Here is a 13,329-nt window from a genome sequence, read left to right as displayed (position 1 = left end):
AACCTTTGGAAGAGCCAGAAATCTTTATGTACCTAACAACAGCAGCCAAATATATAAGGTAAACATCCCTAGAACTACAGACAAAATTAATAAAACAATATAGTTGGGCATTTTAATACACATGTTCAAAACTTGATAAATCAAGTAAGCGAACAATAATCATGTATACAGGATTGGGCAATAAAATCAATAAACTTAGTTTAATAGGTACATTTAGAATTTTTGGCCGGGTGCAGTGGCTCACACCTGTAATCCCAGCACTTTGGGAGGCCAAGGTGAGCGGATCACTTGAGGTGAAGAGTTTGAGAAGTCAGGAGTTCAAGATCAGCCTGGACAATATGGTGAAACCCCGTCACTACTAAAAAAATACAAAAATTAGCCAGGCATGGTGGCGCGTGCCTGTAGTCCCAGCTATTCAGGAGGCTGAGGCAGGAGAATCACTTGAACCTGGGAGGCAGAGGTTGCAGCGAGCCGAGATTGCACCACCACACTCCAGCCTCGGCAACAGAGCAAGACTCCATCTCATAAAATAATAATAATAGTAATTTTTAATGCCATGAATACAAAATATACATCCTTTTCATATGCCCATGGAAAGTTTACCAAAATTAATCATGTATTTGTCTAGAGTGGAAATTTTAATAAATTCTGAAAAGTAGAGACTTCAAATGAAGGATATGCTGATGAAAGCCATTAAAACTAGAAAAAAGTAAGGCTAGGCATGGTGGCTCACACCTATAATCCTAGTACTTTGGGAGGCTGAGGTGGGAGGACCACTTGAGCCCACGAATTGGAGACCAGCCTGGGCAACATACTGAGACCTCATCTCTTCGAAACATTTTTTAAAATTAGCCGGGTGCAGTGGCGGATGCCTGTAGTCTCAGGTACTCAGGTGACTGAGGCAGAAGGATTGCTTGAGCCTAGAGTTCAAGGCTGCAGTGAGCTATAATCACGTCACTGTATTCCAGCCTGGGTGACAGAAGGAGACTGTTTCAAAAAAAAAAAAAAAAAAGTTTTTAACTATTAAAGAAAAAATAAATAATAATGTTATTATGTTAAGACATATGGATATAAATTCCAGAAAAAATGACTAAAAGAATTGAAATCAGTTACCTCTGGGGACAGGAATCAAGATTAGGGAAGTATTAGAGGAGACCACTTTCTGTTGCTATTACTCTTATGGTATTATTTGACTTCTTAAACTATATAAATATATCACTTTGATAAAGATTAAATTAAGCAAAATTTAAAAGTGAAGTGAAAGCAGCTCTGGAACTTTTTTACTTTTTTTTTTTTGGTTTGAGACAGAGTTTCATTCTTGTTGCCCAGGCTGGAGTGCAGTGGCGCAATCTTGGCTCACCGCAACCTCCACCTCCTGGGTTCAAGCAATTCTCCTGCCTCAGCCTCCTGAGTAGCTGGGATTACAGGTGTCTGCCACTACGCCCAGCTAATTTTTATTTTTAGTAGAGAGGGGGTTTCACCATGTTGGTCAGGCTGGTCTCAAACTCCTGACCTCAAGTGATCCACCCGTCTCGGCCTCCCAGAGTGCTGGGATTACAGGAGCGAGCCGCTGCGCCCAGACTTTTTTTTCTTTTTCTTTTTCTTTTTTAGATGAGAGTTTTGCTCTGCCACCCAGGCTGGAGTACAGTGGCACCATCTCGACTCACTGCACCCTCCACCTCCCAGGTTCAAGGGATTCTCCTGCCTCAGCCTCCCGAGTAGCTGGGATTACAGGTGCAGGCCACCACGTCAGTCTAGTATTTGTATTTTTAGTAGAGACAAGGTTTCACCATGTTGGCCGGGCTTGTTTTGAACTCCTGACCTCAAGTGATCCAGGCACCTCGGCATCCCAAAGTGCTAGGATTATAGGCGTGAGCCACCACACCCAGCCAGCTCTGGAACTTTGACCCATCCTGATATAATAGAAAGAATATAGATAGTCAGTTAAAGCTAAGTTTGAATTTTCCCTCTATTACTTATTAGTAACAGGATCTTGGACAATTCATTTAGCCTTTTGTCTGGGTTTCTTCCTTTGTAAAATGGGACACTGACCTATAGACCCTCTAGAGGGGAGACAATACTGGGCTGCAGCCCCTCGAGATAAACCCTGTATCCACTGCCCACCCCTACCCCAGCACAGGCAGGACCCCCAGCCACAGACACTTGCGGGTTAACTCAGCCTATCCACCCCATGCTTGCACCTCCTGGTTAAAATTGTTGTTTTGGTTTTGGTTTTCCATATACCATAAGCATTGGGGGGTATTTTCCATAGAGTCAGGGTCCGTGGGTAAGGATTAGCCACAGCTTGGAAATTTCAAGTAGAAAATAGAACAAAGTGGCTTTGAGAGTATTAAGTACAGCTGCTTTTATATCTACATCTGTATTTGAAAAGAAAATGTATCTCTTTGCGCTTTAAACACTGTAAACAGATCACTGCAAAAATAAAAACCTGGGGCAAATTTCAAAATTGCTAAGAATAATAAAACTCACTTCTTGTGTTCTTATAAAGATTTGTTCCATTCCCGTGTTTGCACACACATGCAGCAGGGAGCCCAATCCTTTCTCTCCGTGGAGGGAGGGCAGTTGGTAGTGACAGGTAGGGAGGCGTGTGTTTGAAGAAGCAGTCACAATGCAGCATGCTAAGTGTGGCTGTGGGGAGGAGCAGTCGATGGCTCTGTGCTGTCCAGGTTGGGCAGCAATGTTAGAGACCTGCCTGATTATCGAGTTGCCCAGGTAAAAGGATGTGGAAGAGGGTCTCAGACAGAGGGCACAGTGTTGCCTAAACTTGGCTGCAAACTGGAACAACCTGGGGAGCTTTAAAAAGTACTGACGCATGGCCGGGCACAGAGGCTCATGCCTGTAATCCCAGCACTTTGGGAGGCCAAGGCGGGCGGATCACCTGAGGTCAGGAGTTCAAGACCAGCCAGACCAACATGGAGAAACCCCGTCTCTACTAAAAATACAAAATTAGCCAGGCATGGTGGTATGTGCCTGTAATCCCAGCTACTCGGGAGGCTGAGGCAGTAGAATTGCTTGAACCTGGGAGGTGGAGGTTGCGGTGAGCCAAGATCACACCATTGCACTCCAGCCTGGGCAGCAAGAGCAAAACTCTGTCTCATAAAAAAAAAAAAAAAAAAAAAAAAAAAAAAAAAAAAAAGTACCAATGCCTGGTTCCCACCCCCAGACATCCTGACTTAATTGGTCTGATGTGTGGCAGCTGGAGTTTTGGAAGCTCCAGGAAATTCCAATGTGCAGCAAAGTTCAGGAACCACTGGCCTGCATGAGGGCCTGAGGCAGGAGACTGGCTCTCTGTAAATCGAATGGAAAGTTGGAGGAGAAGGACAAACTGTGGGCCTGGAAAGATGGGGATGGGACAAGATTTAGCATATAGAATGGACAGGAGTAGGTGGCAGAGTGGAGAGAGGGAGGGAGAAGGAAGCTGATGGCAATGCCCAGGTTTCAGACTTGGGTAACGGTGCAGCTGGTCCGTTTTCTGTGATTCAGGACACAGCAGAACATGGTATGCACAGAAGACCTGCTGGCTAGAGATGATAAATCATCTTGGCTCAATACATACTAGTCTCAGTCACGACCACCACCACCACCACCACCACCACCACCGTCATCATCATCCTCCTCCTCAATCTGGTGGAGGCTTCTTAAAAGCCTTTGCGGTCACTAGGATTAAAGCAGTGAGGCTGCCCTCTAGTGTCATTATCTGTGTATTACAGGCATTCCCGCGCTCAGGCTACAGTCTGCATCTCTCTGCAGGGGATGTGGCTGGGCCACCTAAGAGCCAGGGTGGCAGTGGAGGGTCAGGAATGAGTAAGGCATGGTCTCCGCTTTAATGCTTAGGCCAGGATCTCCCAGACAAGCCCCATTCTTGGCCCTACTGTGAGTAAGGGTCTCCTTTGGATGAGCCGCTGTCTCTGTGAAATGCTCACAGGGAGGAAGCCCAGAGCAGGGAATGGGTGCTGGGCACTGAGCCTGGAGGCCTGAGTTCCAGCCGCGGCTGCCCTAGTACTTGGCTGTCTGACCTGGAGGGAGTGCCTGTCCTGGCTTTCAGTGTCCTCATCAGGACTGGGCATCTCTGGAGGATGACGTTGTGTCTTTGCAGCTGACCACAACAGTGGGCAGGACCGACATTCCCAGCCCTACAAGAGGAAGCTCCTCATGTTCTCCAGAAGGGCCTTCCCAGTACCAGTGAGGGGCAGAGAGCAAGTTCCCTGGAAGATTTCCAGGAGGAGGTGGATTAATGAATTAGTAAATAGTGTCTGTGGCAAGACATCCCACATTTGAGACACTGAGGAGAAACTTGCAGATACAGCAAGGTCTGGCGGTAAGAGAAGAAAGGCTGTGGGCTCTGGAGTCAGGGAAACCAGGCTTTCACTGTTGGTTCCCCGACTGTGTGACCTTGGACACGTTATTTATTCCATCTGTGAAATGAGGATATAAACAATTCACAGCAGCAAATGCTTATTTAGCTCTTTGCGTCAGGTACTGTTGTAAGCACTTTGTCTGTATTAACTAATTTAATCCTCATAACCATCCCACGAGGTAGTACAAATTTTACAGGTGAGGAAAAGGAAGCACAAAGAGGTTATGCAACTTGTTCAGTCCCCAGGCATGTGGCTGGTGCTCAGTAAATAGTAGCTACGCTGTAACCACAGAGATAACAATCACTGATTGCACTGAAACGAGTGAGCTTATCGGCAGAGTCAAGGGAAAGGCTGGGTGGGCCAGTGTCAACGGAGAGAATTTCAAGAGACAGAATGTGACATCCTCCAGCAAGCATCAAGCACAAAGCATGGCTTTTCATTCGTGACCACATCATGATACCCTATTGTCCCTGGGGCTTCCCGAACGGGACCACCTGGGCAAGGAGGGGCAAGGGCTCTTAGAACTGGTTTATTCCTGCTGGGTCCTGAAGAAGGAAGAAGTTCCCTTTCTCAGCTTCCCATGTGGCCTGGGGTGGTCATGTGACCTAGTTCTGGCCAATGAGATGTGAGGGGCATCTGCTGGGGGGAATCCTGGGGAAGGCTTTCCTCCTGACCAAAAGAGAGAAGCCTAGAAGGAGACTTCTTTTCCTTCCTGCTCTTTTCCTGGGATGAGAGTGCAGTTAGATAAGGACAAGATCGTTGCAGCTGTTGCAGCCATCTTGCAGCTATGCGGGGAAGGGCAAGAAAAATCAAAGTTTCCAAAGAGCTTTCGAAATCACTGAGCTGTTTCTCATGGGATCACCTACTTCCAGACTTCTGGTTATGTGAGAAAGATATTTGTTTAAGTTACTGTTACTTACAGCAAAAAGTATGCATGGTATCATATCCAAGTTGTTCCAGTGTGTTCATTCATCAGTGCACCTTTCATTTATTTAATTAGAAGTTATCGTTGAGCCAATCACAGTGGAGGACAGGGAGGATATGGCTGCCATCAAGGTTGACATCATTCCTGGCTTCGTGGATTTCCTAGTATGGTAGGGAGAACACACTTTGAATACATGTGATGGATCAGGATGTTAACAAGGAAAAAAGCACAGGAATGCTCTTAGAATGTAGAACAAAAATAGTTAACCTGTGGAAGCATCAAAGAAATTTTTGAAGGCTAGTGATTATTTAGAGTTACATGCCATCATAAAGGGACCCCAAGATGTAAAATGCAGTGCCTCAAACAAGAGAGAAGTTTATTTTGTTTTGTTTCCTTTTTTTCTTTTTTTGTTTTTTTTTTTTTTTTTAGACTGAGTTTCAAAGAACAGGCAGACAAGGTCTCCCTGTGTTGCCAGGCTGGAGTGCAATGGCTCAATCTCAGCTCACTGCAACCACCACCTCCTGGGTTCAAGCGATTCTCCTGCCTCAGCCTCCCAAGTAGCTGGGATTACAGGTGCCCACTACCACGCCTGTATTGTTAGTAGAGACGGGGTTTCTCCATGTTGGTCAGGCTGGTCTTGAACTCCTGACCTCAGGTAATCCACCCGCCTCGGCCTCCCAAAATACTGGGATTACAGGTGTGAGCCACCATGCCCAACCTGTTTCCTTTTTCTTTTTCACGTAAGAGCCCTGGGACCTGCCCAGGCTCTGCCATCCTCAGTATGGCCTCCCTCTGTGGATTCAAGATGGAAGCCCCTGTTGTTGCCATTGCCCAGCAGTCGGAACTGGGGAGTCATCAGCTCCCTCTTTAAAGATGAGACGGTGAAGTGGTGTGTGTGTGTGTGTGTCACTTCTGCCCACATATAATTGGTCAGATCTTAATCATGTGACCACTTGTAGCTTGGAAGGGAGTCTTGGAAATGCAGACTTTAGCCGGTCAGTCAGGGGGCAGCTAACAGGCAGGGAGGTTCTGTTTCTAAAGGAAAGAAGGGGAAGTGGTTCCTGAGGGAGAATGAGCTATCACAGCTGGTGAAGGAGTGGGGTTATTTCCTCTTAACCATGAGAACAATGAGTCTTTGAAGAGCTCAAAGCAGGAAGTACCTGGCCAGGTTGTGTTTTTGGAGAGATCACTGTGAGCAGACATGGAGAATGGAGTGGAGGAGAGCGAGTGAATGCAAAAGGTAGTGAGGAGGCTATCGCAGCAAATCTGGTTACAATGGTGACCTGGACCAGTGGGGATAGAAGGAAAAGCCTATGGGTCCAGATATATTTTTGGCTGAGTGAAAAAATTTTATACAAAGTATGGCAAAGACTAGATGGTATTCCAACATGAATTGAAGGCATGTAACACCTTACTTTATCGCTGTATTCCATTGGTCAGGGAGTCTTCCAAATCCCCCAGCTTTATGACATCATTTTACTGGAATTGAACTGGAGCAACCTAAATTGATATCATGAGAACTAGTCAACTGTAATTTCAAACACAGCCAAGCCTGGGATGGGCTCATGTCAGCTCCCCTACTATGACATGGGCAGGGAAAAAATGTTTTGCAAATTATCCCGAGTGTACCACCCCAGGGGCAACATCAATGGTCAAGAAGGCCACCTGGGGACTGGCGCTCACACCTGTAATCCTAGCACTTTGGGAGGCCAAGGCAGGAGGACTTTGAGCCCAGGAGTTCAAGATCAGCCTGGGCAACACAGGGAGAACCTGTCTCTAATTTTATAATTAAAAAAAAAATAAGAAAGTCATTGGCCCAAAGGTCACATGCATCCTCGAGGAGGTAGCATCTGAGGGGTCCTTGAAGAACTGATAAGATGGCCTCAGACAAGGGGCCCCAGAAACGGCATTCAATGTTCTCTCCATCAGCCTTCACTTTCCCTCTCCAGCCTCATCTCTGGGCAGGAAATGGATATTCCAAAGCTTTAATGTGGAAACCTAGCTTTAGTTTTTCCTGCCTTCCTTTGCCATGCTCCAGGGATGGAATGCAAATATTTTTCTCCCTTCTTAGTAAGGTCTGAAGATGAAAAGTCTGCATGTCCTGGAGGAAAGCAGAATGGTTTTTTTGGTTGCCGGTGTTCTGGGTCTTATCAAAGGCATCATGAAAGAGCATGAAGGATGGTGGGATTTGGGGGAAGAGGCTGAATTACTTACAGAAGCAGGACTTCCTGAAAGGGCAGGGAGAAGAGAGGACTGTGGGGCCGGGAGAAATGGGTGTTCAGTTCCTCCCGCTAGCAAGACCCTGAGAGGAATGGCCAAGATGAGGGAAGGAGAGGAGCTCTGGGAAGTTGGGCCTTCAGGACCCAATGCTCAGCTAAGCCCCAAACTCCCAGGGCCCAGGATTGTCTCAGAAACAACAGTCCCCACCCCCTTCCTCAAGAACCCTGCAGAAATGGACAGCAGGCATCTCCAAAGTGACCCGTGTAGATTAATGACCAGTAAAGGCGCACCCCAGATGCCCTGGCACCGTGGACGGCACCAGGAGGGGGAAAGTGGGAGCCCAGGAGTAATAAGTTGGATTTCCCTGCCAGCTGAACAAGATGAGGACTCAGAGTCAAGATCAAGTTGCTTTTCAGAGAATAAAGAGAATCTTTCTTGCACTCCTGGGGTTGTGACCAGGATTTATACTCGCTGCATCTCTCATTACTCTCCTGAAGGAACCCTTGGCTCCCCCAGGCTACTCTGAACTTTCTCTCAAGATTGGGGCTCATTCCCATGTCCCCTCCCTCATGACCCCCCAGAGCCACTCAAGCTCACTCTCCACCACCCCTAAAGGCCTCTTCCTCCCTCCTCTGAAGCTTGAAGCTCATGAACCATCCATTTGACAGAAGGGTGTGGTAAGTTCTCTCTGCAAGGCTGGGTCTTGGCTACCCAGCTTGTCCAGGAGCCTCCTGAAGGAGGAGATGAGACCCTTTCTCCTAATTCTGGGCTGAGCCTTGGAGCAGCTGCTCAGTGACAGATCCACCACAACACACAGGACTGGAGCCTTTCAGCAGGCAGGCCCTTTGCCAGCTCTGTCCTCCCCTCAGCCATGCCACAGCGCATGTTGCCACATCCGCCAACACCCAGAGCAGACACCAGGTTCCTTCTGTCTGCAATATCCAGGCTGGCTCTGGGATGACTCCCCCGTGACCCAACCAGCCAGTGGGTGTCAGGGCGTCCTCTCCTAAGACGAGCCTCACCCACTTCCTCCTCCACCTGCCATAGATGGACAGATTCTGCTGGAGCCCGATGTTGAGAAATGAACACGTTTTGTGTTAAGATCTCTGTGTACACCAGGACCACAGCAGATGTAAACACTCCCGCCTCTCTTCTCCAGCTAGATAAACTTCAGGCTTTCAGGGTGAGGCGCTACCCCCAGCACCGTCTCAGTGTTTAAAGAAGATGTCAGCGGCAGCCTGTGCTCTTGGCAGAGGCCAACTCTCCCTCTCCCAGCTGAAGTGCCAAATTCTGGGCCACTGATGCCCAGGCCAAAGGGCAGGGGGCACAGAGCTCACTTCCTAAAGGGGCCAGCCTGGGGCCCTCTGGTTTATAGACTAAGAGGGGACTATCTGTGAGAAATAAATCCAGGAGTGCTATAGACTCTGAGGTCCTGCTACAAAATCCCTGCAGGACTTATGGAGAAATATTCTCTTACTTTAAGCTTTAGGGCCTATAAAAATAAAAATGCTACCCATTCACCCCTAACAAGGTGATAATTTTGACTTTACTCATCATTTGTTACTCATTTATTCATTTGATGTTTATTGAGCATCTACTATGTGCCAGTGTGTCAGGCATTATACTGCCCTGCCCACTCGAAATCCCACCATTAACTTAGAACTTTCATATCTATATCACATAGACATAGATATAAAAAATAATATATACATAAGATTCCCCATCCCTCACTGGTGTAGTATTTTACATTTTATTCATCATTTTTATTCAACCAACCTTTATAGGACACTGACAATGTTCTGGCCACTCCTAGACGCTGGACACAAACAAGATGCAATCCAAGATCTGAGAAGCCCTGCCCCCCATCAGTGTGACAACGAGGTGACCAGGGAAGTGGTTTCGATGGGCCTCCGGGATGTGGAGGCCAACAGAACAGTGAAGGCAGGACAAGGGGACCTGAGCCCCACCTCACTGGGGATGAAACCAGGTCTTGCCCTGCCCCTCTTGGGAGCTCCCACACCTCTTTTTGTTTTTTTTTTTAAGATGGAATCTCAATCTGTAGCCCAGGCTGGAGTGCAGTGGCTCCACCTTGGTTCCCTGCAACCTCCATCTCCCACGTTCAAGTGATTCTCCTGCCTCAGCCTCCCGAGTAGCTGGGATTACAGGCTGCTGCTGCTGTACCTGGCGAATTTTTGTATTTTTAGTAGAGATGGGGTTTCGCCATGTTGGCCAGCTGGTCTCCAACTCCTGACTTCAGGTGATCCACCCACCTCAGCCTCCCAAAGTGCTGGGATTGCAGGTGTGAGCCACCGTGCCCAGCCTCATTCCTCTTCTCTAAATGAGGAAATAGATAGAGGCTTCTGGGTCTTTGAATTTCGTGGGCCAATATAATATTAAAAACCCTTTGAAGGGGCCAGGCATGGTGGCTCACGCCTGTAATCCCAGCATTTTGGGAGACTGAGGTGGGCAGATCACCTGAAGTCAGGAGTTCAAGACTAGCCTGGCCAACATAGTGAAACCTCGTCTCCACTGAAAATATGAAAATTAGCTGGGCGTGGTGGCAGGCGCCTGTAATCCCAGCTATTCGGGAGGCTAAGGCAGGAGAATCGCTTGAACCTGGGAGGTGGAGGGTACAGTGAGCCAAGATTGCACCACTGCACTCCAGCCTGGGCAACACAGTGGGACTCAAAAACAAACAAATAACAACAACAAACAAACAAACAAAAACCTATTGAGGAAAACATACAGGTCACTGACTTTTTATTTCACCAAGTAAGGAATTTTAAAGAAAAAGCAAAACCAGATCAACAACTACCATCTGCCATCACCATCATTTCATGAAAGAACTCAAAAAGCAGGAAGGCATGGTCTCAGAATGAAGGATGGTCCATGGAACCAGATTCATCTAGCAGAATGAAAAATGTTCTTCTTCTTGTCCTCATGTGGCCCCACCAGGAGCTTCTGCAAATACAGATGTGGCCCTTCCTCCTGTCTCTGGGACGATCATTGGAGCAGCTGCTCAGGGTCAGACCCACCACAGGGCGCAGGACTGGAGCCTTTCAGCCGAGGGGCTGACCCTTTGCCAACCCCATGTCCTCCTCTCACTTTGGCCACCTCCTGGCACCCCCGGCATTGCCCTGGTGACAGGGTGACCCTCAGCGCTAGTGTCCCGCAATGCTACCTGTGACCACTGAAGCCAGGGCCCAGAGCAGCCTCCCAGATAAAGAAAGGCCGCTGCCGAGAGCATTCCCCAGGCGCTGATGGCAACACCTCCTCCACAATGCTTCCTGGAGCCCCCTTTCCTCTCCCGCCCACTTCTCTCACACACCACAGCTCTCCATCCTTTTCTTCCTCAAACTCCCTGGAAGATCATTCCTCTCCCGACTCTGGTCTTTAAGCCTCTAGCCCAGAAGTCACAATTACACCAACCAGCAAGGCACAGTTGCCAGCACACGCCCATCTGAAGGAGCGGCTGCTGTCTAGCTGTGGTGGACATTGCCCTGAGCTTCCCAGGCCCCCTTCAAGCTGCTGGACAGGCATGCAGTCCCAGGACCATGTTTAGCTTCCCCCACTGCAGGCCTCACCTCAACTGCCTTGACAACAATCACATGCTTTCTTGGGGTGGCCCATGTCCAGTGACCAATGTGGAAATATAAAGGCCTGGTTAACTTTGCCCCACACAGGGCAACTCTGAAGCTGTTCCAGTTCCAATTACCCATGGGGCTACCAAGGCTGTTGTGGGCCTGGACCACAGCACGATGTCGTGCTTCAGTCACACTTGCTTCCTGCCCCATCTGCCCCAAGTGTTGACCCAAATGGTAGCTCCCTGAGAAACAGCTGGTGTGTTTCTTACACAGCAGGGTCTGCTTCCCGGACACACACAATGGGCACCATCGGCTCAGGTGTGGGATTACAGGCGTGAGCCACCATGCCTGGCATTTTTCTCTCTCTCTCTTTTAAAAGGACTGGCCTTCCAAGCACAGTGGCTCACGCCTGTAATCCCAGCACTTTGGGAGGCCGAGGCAGGTGGATCACTTGAGGTCAGGAGTTTGAAACCAGCCTGACCAACATGGTGAAACCCCATGTCTACTAAAAAAATACAAAAATTAGCCAGGTGTAGTGGCATGCACTTGTAATCCCAGCTACTTAGGAGGCTGAGGTGGGAGAATCACTTGAACCCAGGAGGCAGAGGTTACAGTGAGCCAGGATCGTGCCATTGCACTCCAACCTGGGCGACAGTGAGAGACTCCATCTAAAAATAAATAAATAAAATAAAATAAGGACTGACCTTTGGGATCGCTGTCTAGCTATGGACTCAGAAGGCTAGTGCCAAGCAGCAAAGCTGATCAGGAACCCCTTCATCCTGGGAGGCCCGCATCTTCCCCTTTCACGAGACTTCAAACCATAGCACATAGTTGGAAAGCTGCAAGAGCAGATAATTTAAGGGGGAAATTAAAACTCAGATGTACAAGTTCCAAAACATAATCCTCTTTATATACACAGTGGAAGTGGTGGAATGTTGTGGGGAGGAAGGAACTTGAACTTTGCTGGGCTTCTGTGACTGGTGACAGGCGCTCAGACATCCCAGCCCTGCACTGGGTTTGCACCTGAAGCTTCACAAAGCCCCGCTGCCTGGGAGCAGGAGGACAGCAAAGAGAGCAGGCTATCTTGGGCTTCCATTCTTAGTTCTACACGTTCTGCCCTTTAGGACCCTGGCCAGATGGGCATGAAACAGAATCAAGTCCTAAAGTACTGCTACTGTTGCTGCCACCAACAGAGATCAAAGGCGGAGACCCTTCTGCTAGGATCCAAAGTCCAAACAGGCCGCTCCAGAGAGGAAACAGGCACACACCCACGGGAGGGGTAGGGGCCCAGGAAGCACCCCCTCCCCAAGGGCAAGGATGGGGTTCCCATTCGACCCAGCACATGCTCCTCACATCTGCACAGCAGGGACACCAAACAATAGATACAATTTCAGTGTTGATTGTGATGAACTTACCCAGAAGTTCACAATCAGTAAAATCCATAAAGAAGCTCTTTCAGTGTCAGCATGTTTACGTTGCATGACTTATGGTTTAGCGTTGTTTTTATATTGGATTCCATGGGTGGCACAATCTCTTCAGCACTAGAGGCCTTTAAAGGACTTTCCCAGCTCACCCTGGGAGACAAGGGGCTGGGTGTCAGGGAAGTGACACATAGGGAGAAGAAAAAATTGACTGGGAGTGTGGGGGCCAAGGCTCAGCCAACGAGAAACCCAGGCCGTGCAAGGCAGAGCCTTGGGAGCACAGAGGCTGCTGTGCGAGGGTTTGCTGGTGAATGAGAGGCCTCCCCTGCTTTAATGAAGAGCATGCCCTCCTCCACTCCCGCTAAGCCTGCCCTGCCTTCATGGTCCACACACCACAGGTGCGCACAGGTTCATGCATGTGTGTGAGCTTAACATGTCAGCCGCACATACAGTCACTCAGAAACATCTTCACAGCTTCACACACGTTTACACAGTCAATGACCAGGAACAGGTATCTTGGGGCAAACCTAGAGCAGCTTCTCAGGGATTAAAACTCCAGCTTTTCTGTGGTTCCTGGAAGAGCCCTGGCTTTGTCCTGAGACGGTGGTTCTTAAAGTGAGGTGCTGGCTCCAGCAGCATCAGTATCACCTGGGAACTCGCTGGAAATGCTCCGGGTTCTGGCTTCTCCTCCTAGAGCGCCCAGAGCTGTGGGGTCCTCCCTTGGGGCCAGAAACTCCAATCATAGTTTTTATGTACCAACCCCTGTGCTAAATAGACTTTGTGCATATTATCTCATTTAA

The sequence above is a fragment of the Macaca nemestrina genome, chromosome 9 (assembly GCF_043159975.1).
Source record: "Macaca nemestrina isolate mMacNem1 chromosome 9, mMacNem.hap1, whole genome shotgun sequence".
Lineage (NCBI taxonomy): Eukaryota > Metazoa > Chordata > Mammalia > Primates > Cercopithecidae > Macaca > Macaca nemestrina.
The sequence above is the reverse complement of the archived record's forward strand: the minus strand, read 5'-3'. Positions refer to the sequence as shown.